Here is an 11,628-nt window from a genome sequence, read left to right as displayed (position 1 = left end):
TCAAAACATAGATATTACATGGAGAGCAATAAATATTTACTCAGGTTAATGATTTCTTGAATCACATGCTTAGTAATACATCTTTTATGAGTTCGATTGAATAAATTAACCAAAACAGGCTGAAATAACAAAAGCCACTCTTCGTTTCACTGACCAGCTAAAATGGACGAAGGCAGAAAAGAGGTCGTGATAAAGAAGAAGAAATGACGCGCCTGAGACGAATCCTTATGTGTTCTTGTGATCTTGATGGAAATGTAATGTAAAAGAGCTTTGATTTAGGGAGGGAGTTGTCAATTTGATATTGCTTATACTGCCATTTCATAGTTTGTTTTTATGATATTCTAAATTTCTCCAAGCATTCTAATTTCTGTAAGATTTTCTGGCCAGTACCTGAAAGCATGACCCAGTGATATACAGTACTTGTTAGAAACAGTTGAGTAACCAAGGTTTTGAGGCTTCAATTTCCTTTAAATATAGAAGCCATTGAGAATACTCATCTGCAAGAGATACAAGTTTTCATTTCCTCTGCTTCCAAATTGTCAAATGAATAGCTTATTAAATGTGATATAAAAATAATGGACTTCACAGCACTGTAATTCTCTGCCATAAAAGAAGCAATCAAATTGGTAGAGCTAATACTGGTGCCTTGAACAATGCAAGCTATTAAGGAAAATTGGAAAGAAATGTTCAATAAATTATGCACTGTGCACTTGTGCTTGCTAGAGGCAGAATCTCTCTCACTCTCCCTCCTTTTGAAGTAAGCTTTTGTATGGCTACAATTTTCCTTTATGCACTTTACTTTCTACATATGTTCAGTCTTGAATATTGTGTGCGTGTGTGTGTGTGTAGACAAACACAAAGTAGGGATTCACCTAAGATGAGAATAAAAGCTTAGACATCATGCTATCACTACTACACCACACATCAAATTGAAAAACAAAGGCAAAAACACTCTTAGGACAGAATTCTTCAAAAGTGCTTGTAAAGACTTTAGTACATTATGTATGTTATGAGGTCCAAGAGTGCCTAACTCACACAACTATCTTCACATGCTTTCTAAAAATCTTTGCTAATTTGATATCATGTAAATAGTACTTCATTGTTGCTTTATTTTGTATTTCTTTCATAATAGGGTCATTATTTTATTACAGATTTGTTCACGATTTGAGTTTCCTTTTTTTCAGGTCTTTTTTTTTTAGAATTGCCTTTTACTTTTAAAATTGGGGGTTTTGTTATTTTATGGATTTTTAATGGATTTTGTAGATGGAGTTGGATTTAATGGATTTGGTAGAGCAGATTTGATATTTATTTATTTTTTATTTTTGTATATACTTTGAGCATATTAATATATTTTAGTTCTCAGGTTACTCTTTCATTATTTTTGTGATGTTTCTGCTATGCTGAATCGTGTAACATTTTATACTTAAATCTGTCAATTTCCCAATTTGTCATTTTTATATATAGAAAATAACTTCCATTGCAAGTTTAGATAAATGTTCACTTATAGATTTTGTAGTTCTTTCATTTAAAACAATTAATCTTAAAATGTTTCTGTAATTCATTCTATGTATCAGAAAAATTTTTAAAGATTAAACATGTCCATTTGCTAAATAATCCTCTCTAGAGTTATTGAAATCTCATCATTATGCATATTTCATTCTATTAAGGTTAATTTTATTACTTTTATTATGTAATGATGATTCCATATAGTCTAATTATGAAATACCATATTAATTATTAATCAATTACTAATATGGTAATATTACCATATTAATATAATTACACATAAAAACACATAATTGTGTTTCATAGTAACTGGTAGTAAAATCAACCTCTGTTATTCTTCCAAACCAAAATAATTTTGAATATTCTTAAAATACAATTTACAATTAGTTTTTCTAGTCTCAAAACCATGCCTTTGATACTTGCTTCAAATTACTTCCTATTTATTGATACATTTCAAAAACATCAATTACATAGTTTCATATTAAGAGCTCAGAGCCAAGAGACAGACTACTAGGTTCAATCCTGGTATTGCCACTTCCTGTTTTTTTTGTTTTTTTTTTTGAGACAGAGTCTTCCTCTGTCGCCCAGGCTGGAGTGAAGTGGCTAGGATTTCAGCTCACTGCGACCTCTGCCTCCCGGGTTCAAGGCATTATCATGTGTCAGCCTCCCGAGTAGCTGGGATTACAGGCACGCGTCACCATGCTTGGCTAATTGTGTGTGTGTGTGTGTGTGTGTGTGTGTGTGTGTGTGTGTATGTGTTTAGTAGAGACCAGGTTTCGTCGTGTTGCCTAGGCTGATCTCAAGCTCCTGAGCTCAGGCAGTCTGCTTCCCAAAGTGCTGGGATTACAGGCGTAAACCACCGTGCCTGGCCCTGCCTTTCTGATCTGGAGAAAGTTACCTAATCTCTCTGTACCTCAGGTTTTTCCATCTGTAAGAGGTAGTGTAATAATACCTTGGGGAGCAGTCAGAAATAATATAATATTTAAATAGAATAATGTCTGGTATAAGTTTTATTCCAGAAATTCTTAAATAAACTATGTCTTTATTCAAGAGATTTGCAGAAGCATTGCATTTTTCTTATTACACTAAATTCTAGTTCCATGCCTTACTGTTCCAGCCCCTGACGGTTCTATTCTTTCCTTCCATTTCCTTGCTTTAGCCTTTTTGTTACTTTTCCTTTATTAAAATTAAAAATTGAATAGTAAGTATTCTTATCGTTGTTCCTTTTTACATGAACTATTTGGGAATGGGAACTTCTCTCCTGAGCGCAGCTTTGGCCACATTTGTTAAATGTTAATTTGTAGTAATTTTATTTTATTTTTTCCCTTTGTGACTATTGGCCAGCCCATAGTTTCAAGTGCAAATTCACCCAAGTTTAAATGTGTGCAATGTTTTTGAAATTTAATGCTGATTTGAATTCTGCTATGACAATTTAATTGCCTTACCAATTATCTTCTGTCAAGCTAGTTTTTTTCTATTTTTGTTCACGTATTTGTTTTATTCAGTTTTTGCTTACCATTTCACCTCTCATATTTTATTTTACAAAAGCTAAACTTCTTGAATTTTATGGAACTATAAATTTATTCCTTGTTAAAATTTTTTAAATTTTTCAAATGAGTGCATTTCTCCTAAAAAATGAATCATATATATTTCTTTTTAAAAGATATAATTCTGGTCGGGTGCGGTGGCTCAAGCCTGTAATCCCAGCACTTTGGGAGGCCGAGATGGGCGGATCACGAGGTCAGGAGATCGAGACCATCCTGGCAAACACGGTGAAACCCTGTCTCTACTAAAAAATACAAAAAAAAAAAAAAAAAAAACTAGCCGGGTGAGGTGGCGGGCGCCTGTAGTCCCAGCTACTCAGGAGGCTGAGGCAGGAGAATGGCGTAAACCTGGGAGGCGGAACTTGCAGTGAGCTGAGATCCGGCCACTGCACTCCAGCCTGGGCGACAGAGGGAGACTCCGTCTCAAAAAAAAAAAAAAAAATTAAAAAAATAAAAGATATAATTCTATAATTTCACAGTCCTGTTTGTCTTTGAATTCATCTGATTAATCAGAAATCTGTTGTCAATTGAGAAAAATTTGAGACAAGTCTCGGTCATTTTAGAAGGTTGAGTTGCCGAAGTTAAGGATGTGTGCCCGTAAGAGCCTCAGGAGGTCCTGGCGACTTATGCCCAAAGTGGTCAGGGCACAGCTTGGTTTTGTACATTTTAGGGAGACATGAGGCATCAATCAATATATGTAAGAAGTATATTGGTTGCATCCAGAAAGGTGGAGACAACTCAAAGCAGGGAGGGTGCTTCCAAATCACAGGTCAGTGAAAGACAAATTCCAAAGGAGGCAATCAGAATATGCATCTATGTCAGTGAGCAGAGGGATGACTTTGAACAGAATGGGAGGCAGGTTTGCCCTGAACAGTTCCCAGCTCGACTTTTCCCTTAGTTTAGTAATTTTGGGGCCCCCAAGATTTTCCATTCACACTACCCACAACTTCTTTTTTTATTGAAAGCAGGATGGGAAGAATCAACTCAGTTTCTCAGTTGATACCTCCCAACAATTAACATCTTTTTCCAAGACATTATACCTGAAGTCTGACTAATATGCATAGACCCTAATCAACTTCCTGATATTTCACTGTCATTTAATAACCACTGGTCTGAAACTAGATATGCTAATCTAATAACATCATATTGCTGTGAATTTTAACATTTCTTCTGAGGGGCCTTGAAATAGTTTGTACCATTTTATTTGCTAGAAAAAATAATTAAAAATATAAAATTCCCATGATACTTATTACTGCTTCTTCTGTTGCCAACATTTTTTTTTCCATAACAAAGCATCAAGTCCTGTCTGTAATGCAAAGGTTTTTGGAAATGTAGCCCTAGAATTAATGTGCACATGTGGAGTATCAAACAGGAAGATGAGGGACTGAGAGCTCCGGTTACCTGGGAAATCAGCACCCAAAATGGGCAATAGATCTGTTTACTCCTGTCTGAGAAAGGACTGACCATTGCAAAACATGGGATTAGTGCATGAGATTAGGTGGCAGGCAGACAATCATACTTTCAACTGATGTTAGAGTATCCAATATACTTTCAACTGACTAGTCATACCCATCTCTCATCTCCCTTGTGATGGAATCCAGCCCTTGGCCATGGATCATGATTTGCCTAAGTCAGTCAAAACTATTCTGTTGTCCTTTGCCAGAAACTTGATTTTCTCATTTGGAGCCTGGGATAACTCTGCAACCTGTCCAGTGACATATTAGGTTAACTTCTAGGGAGCTTCTAGGAAGACTTTTGCTTGACTAATGAGACAAGTGTAGCTGGTACTTTGTCTTCCCATGTTCCCTTTGCCTGGAACTCAACCCTGATATTGTCCTGTAGCAGCCCTCTTGTGACCATGAGGAAACAAACATGATGATGAATAGACAACATAGGCAGAAATATAAGAAAAAGCTCCCAGCTCTGAGATTTAATGACATTGCTGACCACTAAACTATAGCAACTACCAATATCATATTTTACTTTGTGTTAAAAAATAACATTTATTTAAACCACTTAATCTTGAACTTTCTACTTAAATTTGAAAACATTTCTGCTCAGAAAGATAGCTGCTACCATTTTCTCCATTATTTTTACACAAGGTTATGTCAGTATTTGGGTAGTTGAAATTCATCCTCAATCCTTGTAAATTATTGACTAAAATTACATTTCCCAGTATGGGCACAACTTTATATTGTAGTATGTATATATTTATAGATTTTATAACTGAACAGTAAATGAAGGAAAATTAGTTGTCCATAGGTAATGAGCAGTGTAACTCCAAGTCATATTATAAGCAAATAATTTACATGACTAAAATTTCCATTCTGCAAGAGTATCACAGTTTAGGATTTTAATCTGGAACAGAGGTACAGGTTGAGTATCTATTATTCAACATACTTGGGACAAGAAGTGTTTCAGACTTCTATTTTTATTTTTTGCATTTTGGAATATTTGCCTTATACTTACCAGTTGAGCACCACAAATTTAAAAAATCTGAAATCTGAAATGTTCAAACAAGCATTTTTTTAGGGTGTCAGTGTTCAAAAGTTTTGGATTTTAGTACATTTCAGATTTCAAATTTTCAGATTTGGAATGCTCAAACTGTACTTAGTTTATTCCCCCATATTCCCTTGCCACGTCTGTTATGGGTAGACAACTTTATGACATATGAGAAGAAAATTCTCTTGTTAGTTTACACACTCCACTCTACATTTACCTATTAGATGTGGTATTTCTCCTTTCATGGAGAGCAGTGATTTCAACTGCTACAGAAATAGAAAAAAGATATCTGTAGATACAACCACGTACCTTTTTATCTTTGTGGTTATGAGTTTTGGAGACTGCATCCTGCAAAACAACTCATTTTTTTCTATAATAATATTTATCACAATAGCACTTGACAATTTTTTTCATGCTCTAGAGTATCAATTCCTCAAAGGCAAGGGTGATAGTAACTAGCATATAGTAGTTATTCAATACAAGCTTACTTGGTTAATGAATGAACTACACAGTTTTCAGACAGCTTTTTTTGAGTAGATTTTAGTTTTTAAAGCAACTTTAGATTCATAGCCCAGTTGTGTAGAAGGTACAGAGATTTCCCACATATCCTCAGTCCCCACGTAGGACAGTTTTCCCCACTTTTGACAACCCCCACCAGAGTGGTACATTTGTTACAACTGATGAACCTACATTGGCACATCACTGTCACCCAAAGTTTATGGTTACATAGAGTTTCACTTCTGGAAATGTACATTATATAGGTTTTGTCAAGCTCTATAAAGACATGTGTCCACAATTATAATATTATACAGAATAGCTTCACTGCTCTCAAAATTCTCTGATCTCAATCTATTCATCCCTCCCTTCCTTCTACCTACTGGCAACAACTACTTTTTTATTATTTCTATAGGTTTGCCTTTTCCAGAATGTTGTATAGTTGAAATCTTTCCATTATACAGCCTCTTGAGAATGGCTTCTTTCACTTAATAATATGCATTTCAGTTTCCACTATGTCTTCTCATGGCTTGATAGCTCATTTATTTTTAGTGGTAAATAATATTTCATTGTCTGGATGTATCACAGTTTATTCACCTAGTGAAGGACATTATGGTGGCCTCCAAATTTTATCAATTGTATGAGGACATTTTTGCATTACTATAAAGGAATACTGGAGACTGGACAATTTATAAAGAAAAGAGGTCTAATTGGCTCACAGTTCTGTAGGCTGTCCAAACATGCCACTTTCATCTGCTCAGCTTCTGGAGAGCTTCAGGAAGTTTACAAAGATAGTCGAAGGCAAAGCAGAGGCAGGAACATCACGTGGTGAGAGTGGGAGCAAGAGAGGTTGGGGCACATTTCAGAGTTATAAGCAACCTGATGTTGCTTAAATGAGGGCGAACTCACTGATCACCAAGCGGATGGTGTTAAACCATTCATCAGGGATCTGCCCTCATGATCCATTCACCTGCTACTAGGTCCCATTTCCAACACTGGGAATCACATTTCAACATGAGACTTGGAGGGGAAAAATGGACAGACAATATCAGCAATTGTGAATGAAGCTGCTATAAAAATCTGATTTTAGGTTTTTGTGTGGATATAGGTTTTCAACTCATTTGAGTAAATACCAAAGAATGTGATTGTTCAATGGTATGATAAGAGTATGCTTCATTTTGTCTTCCAACATATCTGTAATATTTTGAATTCCTACCATTTATTCTCTATGAATGAGAGTTCCAGTTGGTCCATGCACTTGTAAGCCATTTGGTGGTGTCATTGTTTTGGATTTTAGCTTTCCTAATTGGTGTGAGATAATATGCTTTTCATCTGTGAACTTCTTTAGTGACTATCATCAAAATTTTTTTATCTGCTTTTCTATAGAATTGGAAAATAGAAAAGGAAATTCTTAAGTTTATCTTATAATTTTTTAACTTCAAGGCTGTATCAAAAAAGGTGTTGATCTTTATATGTGAATTTTTCTATTCTGAGTATTTTAATCATATTTGCTTCCCTCAAAAAAAAATCAACTGATACTGGACATATTTGGTTCAAAATGAATCACAAATTAGAAAAAATACTTTTCACAGGTCTGAGGAGTTGTTAATACATATATTTATTTATATTACCCTGGAAGCCAATATAAGGTTTTCTGAATAAGAAACATATTATTCCTTAAAACAGTAAGAACAGCAGCCTCTATGTAGAAAAGGAATCTCACAATTAGGAATCTGCGAGTTTATATAAACCAAATTTACCCCTTTCCCTCCTGAGGGAAGGAGAGAAATTCTTGCTCTCTATTCCTCTACAATCCTTTGATATGTAAATGACTGATTCTACTGATCAGGATTTTATTCCCCTTTGAAAATAAATAAGTAGTCTGGAAATCTCTCCTATCGCCTCTGGCTATCCAATCACCCTTTAATTTCCAAGATTTGTCTTTTAATTCAGGTTCCAGTGTTCTTTCCTTGGAAAGCACTGAAACTGCCTTGGCAAAATTATGACTGAGACAGTGAACTAGATCTAACCTGACTGACTCCATCCAGCTTCTAACCTTTAAGCTGTCCTTTTTCCTTTCTGGGCATAGACTGAACTAACTTTGGGAGGAACTTAATTTATAGTTTATAGTTTAAAATAAAAACAATAACAACCCTTTCCAAAAATAACCCTCTTTCTTGCCTGGGGACTACACTGGTTTTGTAGGAATAACAAATTAGGCACAAGATTAGAAATTACGGTTTAGGAGTTAGGGAGCTGAAGGCTACAAGATTCTGACCCTTCCTAAACTGCTCCTAAGATCAATGCTTACGATATTTTGCAGATCCTGCGCTTGATGGATCAGCTGGCACCATCCAGATCAATAAGCTATGTCATCTGATGTGGCCCCCATCCAGGAGCTGACTCAGCACAAAAGAACCGCTTCAATTCCCTATGATTTCATCTCCTACCTAACCAGTCAGCACTCCTGGCTCACTGGCTTCCCCCCAACCACCAAGTTGTCTTAAAAAACTCTAATCCCGAGGAGTTTTTTTGGGGTGTTCTCTGTATTTCCGGAATTTGAATACTAACCTGCCTCGCTAGGTTGGGGACATTCTCCTGGATAATATCCTGAAGAGTGTTTTCCAACTTGGTTCCCTTCTCCCCATCACTTTCCTTGAATGCTCTAGGAAACTGATTTGAGTAATAATAAAATCCCGGTCTCCCGCGTAGATGGCTATGCATGAATTACTCTTTCTCTATTGCAATTCCTCTGTTTTGATAAATTGGCTCTGTCTAGGCAGCAGGCAAGGTGAACCCACTGGGTGGTTACAGCAGTAACCATTTATTAACATGAAAATATTATTTCTAGAGTTCTACAAGGTAAATAGCCAAAATAATGTTATGTAAAGTTTTTTTTTCTTTCTAATGAAGAAAAGATAATTTATCTGCATTCCCATGTTCATTGCACATCATTAACAAAATCAGATATGAAAATAACCTAAATGTTTATTGGCAGAGGAATGGATAAAGAAAATGAGACACACACACACACACACACACACACACACACACACACACACAGTGGGATATTATTCAGCCTTAATAAAGAAGGAAATCCTTCCATTTGCAACAAGGATGAACCTGGAAGACATAATGTAAAGTGAAATAAGCAAGACACAGAAAGACAAATACTACTGGGAGGAGTGAGTGTGCACTGGGGTGGGACCTCGGGAGGTTTGCTCAGTTTTGCAGCGGAGAGGATCCTGGCCTCTCCTCTTCCTGGGTGGTAACCTGGAATTCAATCTGTGAGGTGGGAAACCTGCTAGCAGGACTCTTACTTTGCTGAGCGTCTCTGTTTCCCTTTTTTTCTTTTTTGACCAATAAATTCCATTTTTCTCACCCTTCTGTGTGTCTGCAAGCCTAATCTTTCCTGGTCGTGTGACAAGAACCCTACACTATGTGATTTCACATATATGTGGAATATAAAAAAGCTGGACTCATAGAAACAGAGTGTAGAATGGTGGTTACCAGGGGTTGAGGTTAGGAGAAATGGGGAGATGTTGATCACAAGGTAAAAACTTGCAGTTTTAAATGCAAGTTCTGAAGCCCTAATACACAGTACGGTGAATATAGTTAATAACAATGTATTGTATGCTTGAAATTTACAAAAATAGTAGATGTTAAGTATTCTCACTACAAAAAATATATAACCATGTGAGCTGATGGATATGTTAATTAGCCGGATCATGGTAATCATTTCATATGTATCAATATAAGTATACATAGATTGAAATACCACATTGTATGCCTTGAATATTTACAATTTTTATTTGCTAAGTACACCTCATTGAAGCTGGAGAAAAAAGATTATTGATCTATAAATACTTAGAATCCCAATGTCTTAATTGCATTTTCAGAGGAAATCAGCCATTGACTGTCCAAATCTGCAGTAGCAGCCATATGAACAAGGCATCAGCTAGAAGCTGGATTTGTTCAGGTAGACAAATCTAGTGGCAAGGGCAGAGGAAATCATCTGATGCCAATCACAACAGACCTTTACTTTGAACTCCTGACCCATAACCTCAATCATTTAGCCACATTATAGGAACCATGAAAGCACTGGAACTATACATTTATAGAACCTCTATAAAGAATAACCAAATTATTCAACCTGCTCTACCCTGAAGCCAGCATGACAGAATGAAAAGGTTGGGTCAGCTATGGCATTTTGACTTTTTACCTTTTCATGCAGATACCTAGTAGAATGGCCCTCATGCAGTTAAAACAGTTTTGCTCTTTAAGAGTGCTAATTTGGTCCAATCTTTTTTTCTTTCTTTTTTAAATCAAATCCTCACATCTTAGATGATTGGTTCGATCTTATTTGAAGATTAGAGAGATAGACAACAGTCTATTAGAAAACAGCGGATATGAGCTCAGAAGCTGTCTGTAAAATAAAGCTCTCATTTATATTCTATTTTGTGGTTTTGCCTTAGCAGATCTGTCACAGCCCTCAGAGGGCATCCTGAAGGATGCTAGTCAAGTGAAAGGAACATTGAAAATGCTGTCTTAAGGAACAAGTGAGATACATGGATGATTTTTAGGCAGATTTGGCATCAAAATACGGGCTAAGGCTCCTCTCAAAAGAATCTGAGAAATTAAGAAAAAGACCATGATTAGGGAAAAATGGCTAATATAGTGATGGATAGAAGTAAACATATAAATATGAAATAGAAAGGAAGTAAAAATGAATAAAAAATAAAAGACAGTGTTCAGTTAACAAAACGTAATGTTATCTTCTCCTGTTCTGATTTTAACACATACAGGAAATATTAAATAAATACTGGAGTAAAACTGTCCATGGTAATTTTTAAATATGAGTTTAGAAGCGTATTTTTGTTTTTTTTGAAAAAAAGGTCAAAGAAAGAAGCGATCAGGTTGGGCTAGTGAAGTTTAATGTGATGCGTCCACTATCGGTTTATTTTAAAGAAATTTAGACCATATAGTAAATAAATCAAGGCTGCTTCAGTGAAAAGCAGGTTGATTTTTGCAACTTGTACTTGGATGGTCACAAGGCCCGTGTTACTAGGCCCAAGGTGTGCCTGAAACGTAAATCCTGAGGCCACTAATAAGGAGCTCTGACTTTAAATCCTCAAGGAATAAAGCAGCAGTCCTGTGGACTGAGTCGTGTTGCCTTGGGCTATAGTTTTTTTTACAGCCTCCTGGCTGATACCCAGCAGAAGACCAGCATCTGAAGACAAATCTGACAGTGACTGCAGACGGTGCCAGAGTAGTGAGTAAAAATGGTCATTAGAAAGAAGGCCAGTTGGCATATTTTCTTCACCTCCATTAAGATGTTTAAAAATCCACACTTTTGAATAAACATTTATTTTTTCACAGTCATTTGTGAAGGTCAGAGACACTTAAAAACTGCTTTCAGCATTCAGGAAAAACAAGAGAACCAGGAGCAAGGAAAATAGATCAAAAGGAATGGAATAATGTAATTTCGAATCTACAACACTGTTCAATGCATACTGTGGAAGGAATCTAGGAAAATGAAATGAGTTTCTTCAACATACATGTTCTAGCATAGGAAGAATTC

This window comes from Trachypithecus francoisi, unplaced genomic scaffold (genome assembly GCF_009764315.1).
Source record: "Trachypithecus francoisi isolate TF-2019V2 unplaced genomic scaffold, Tfra_2.0 Lachesis_group1, whole genome shotgun sequence".
In the NCBI taxonomy this organism is placed as follows: Eukaryota; Metazoa; Chordata; class Mammalia; order Primates; family Cercopithecidae; genus Trachypithecus; species Trachypithecus francoisi.
The sequence above is the reverse complement of the archived record's forward strand: the minus strand, read 5'-3'. Positions refer to the sequence as shown.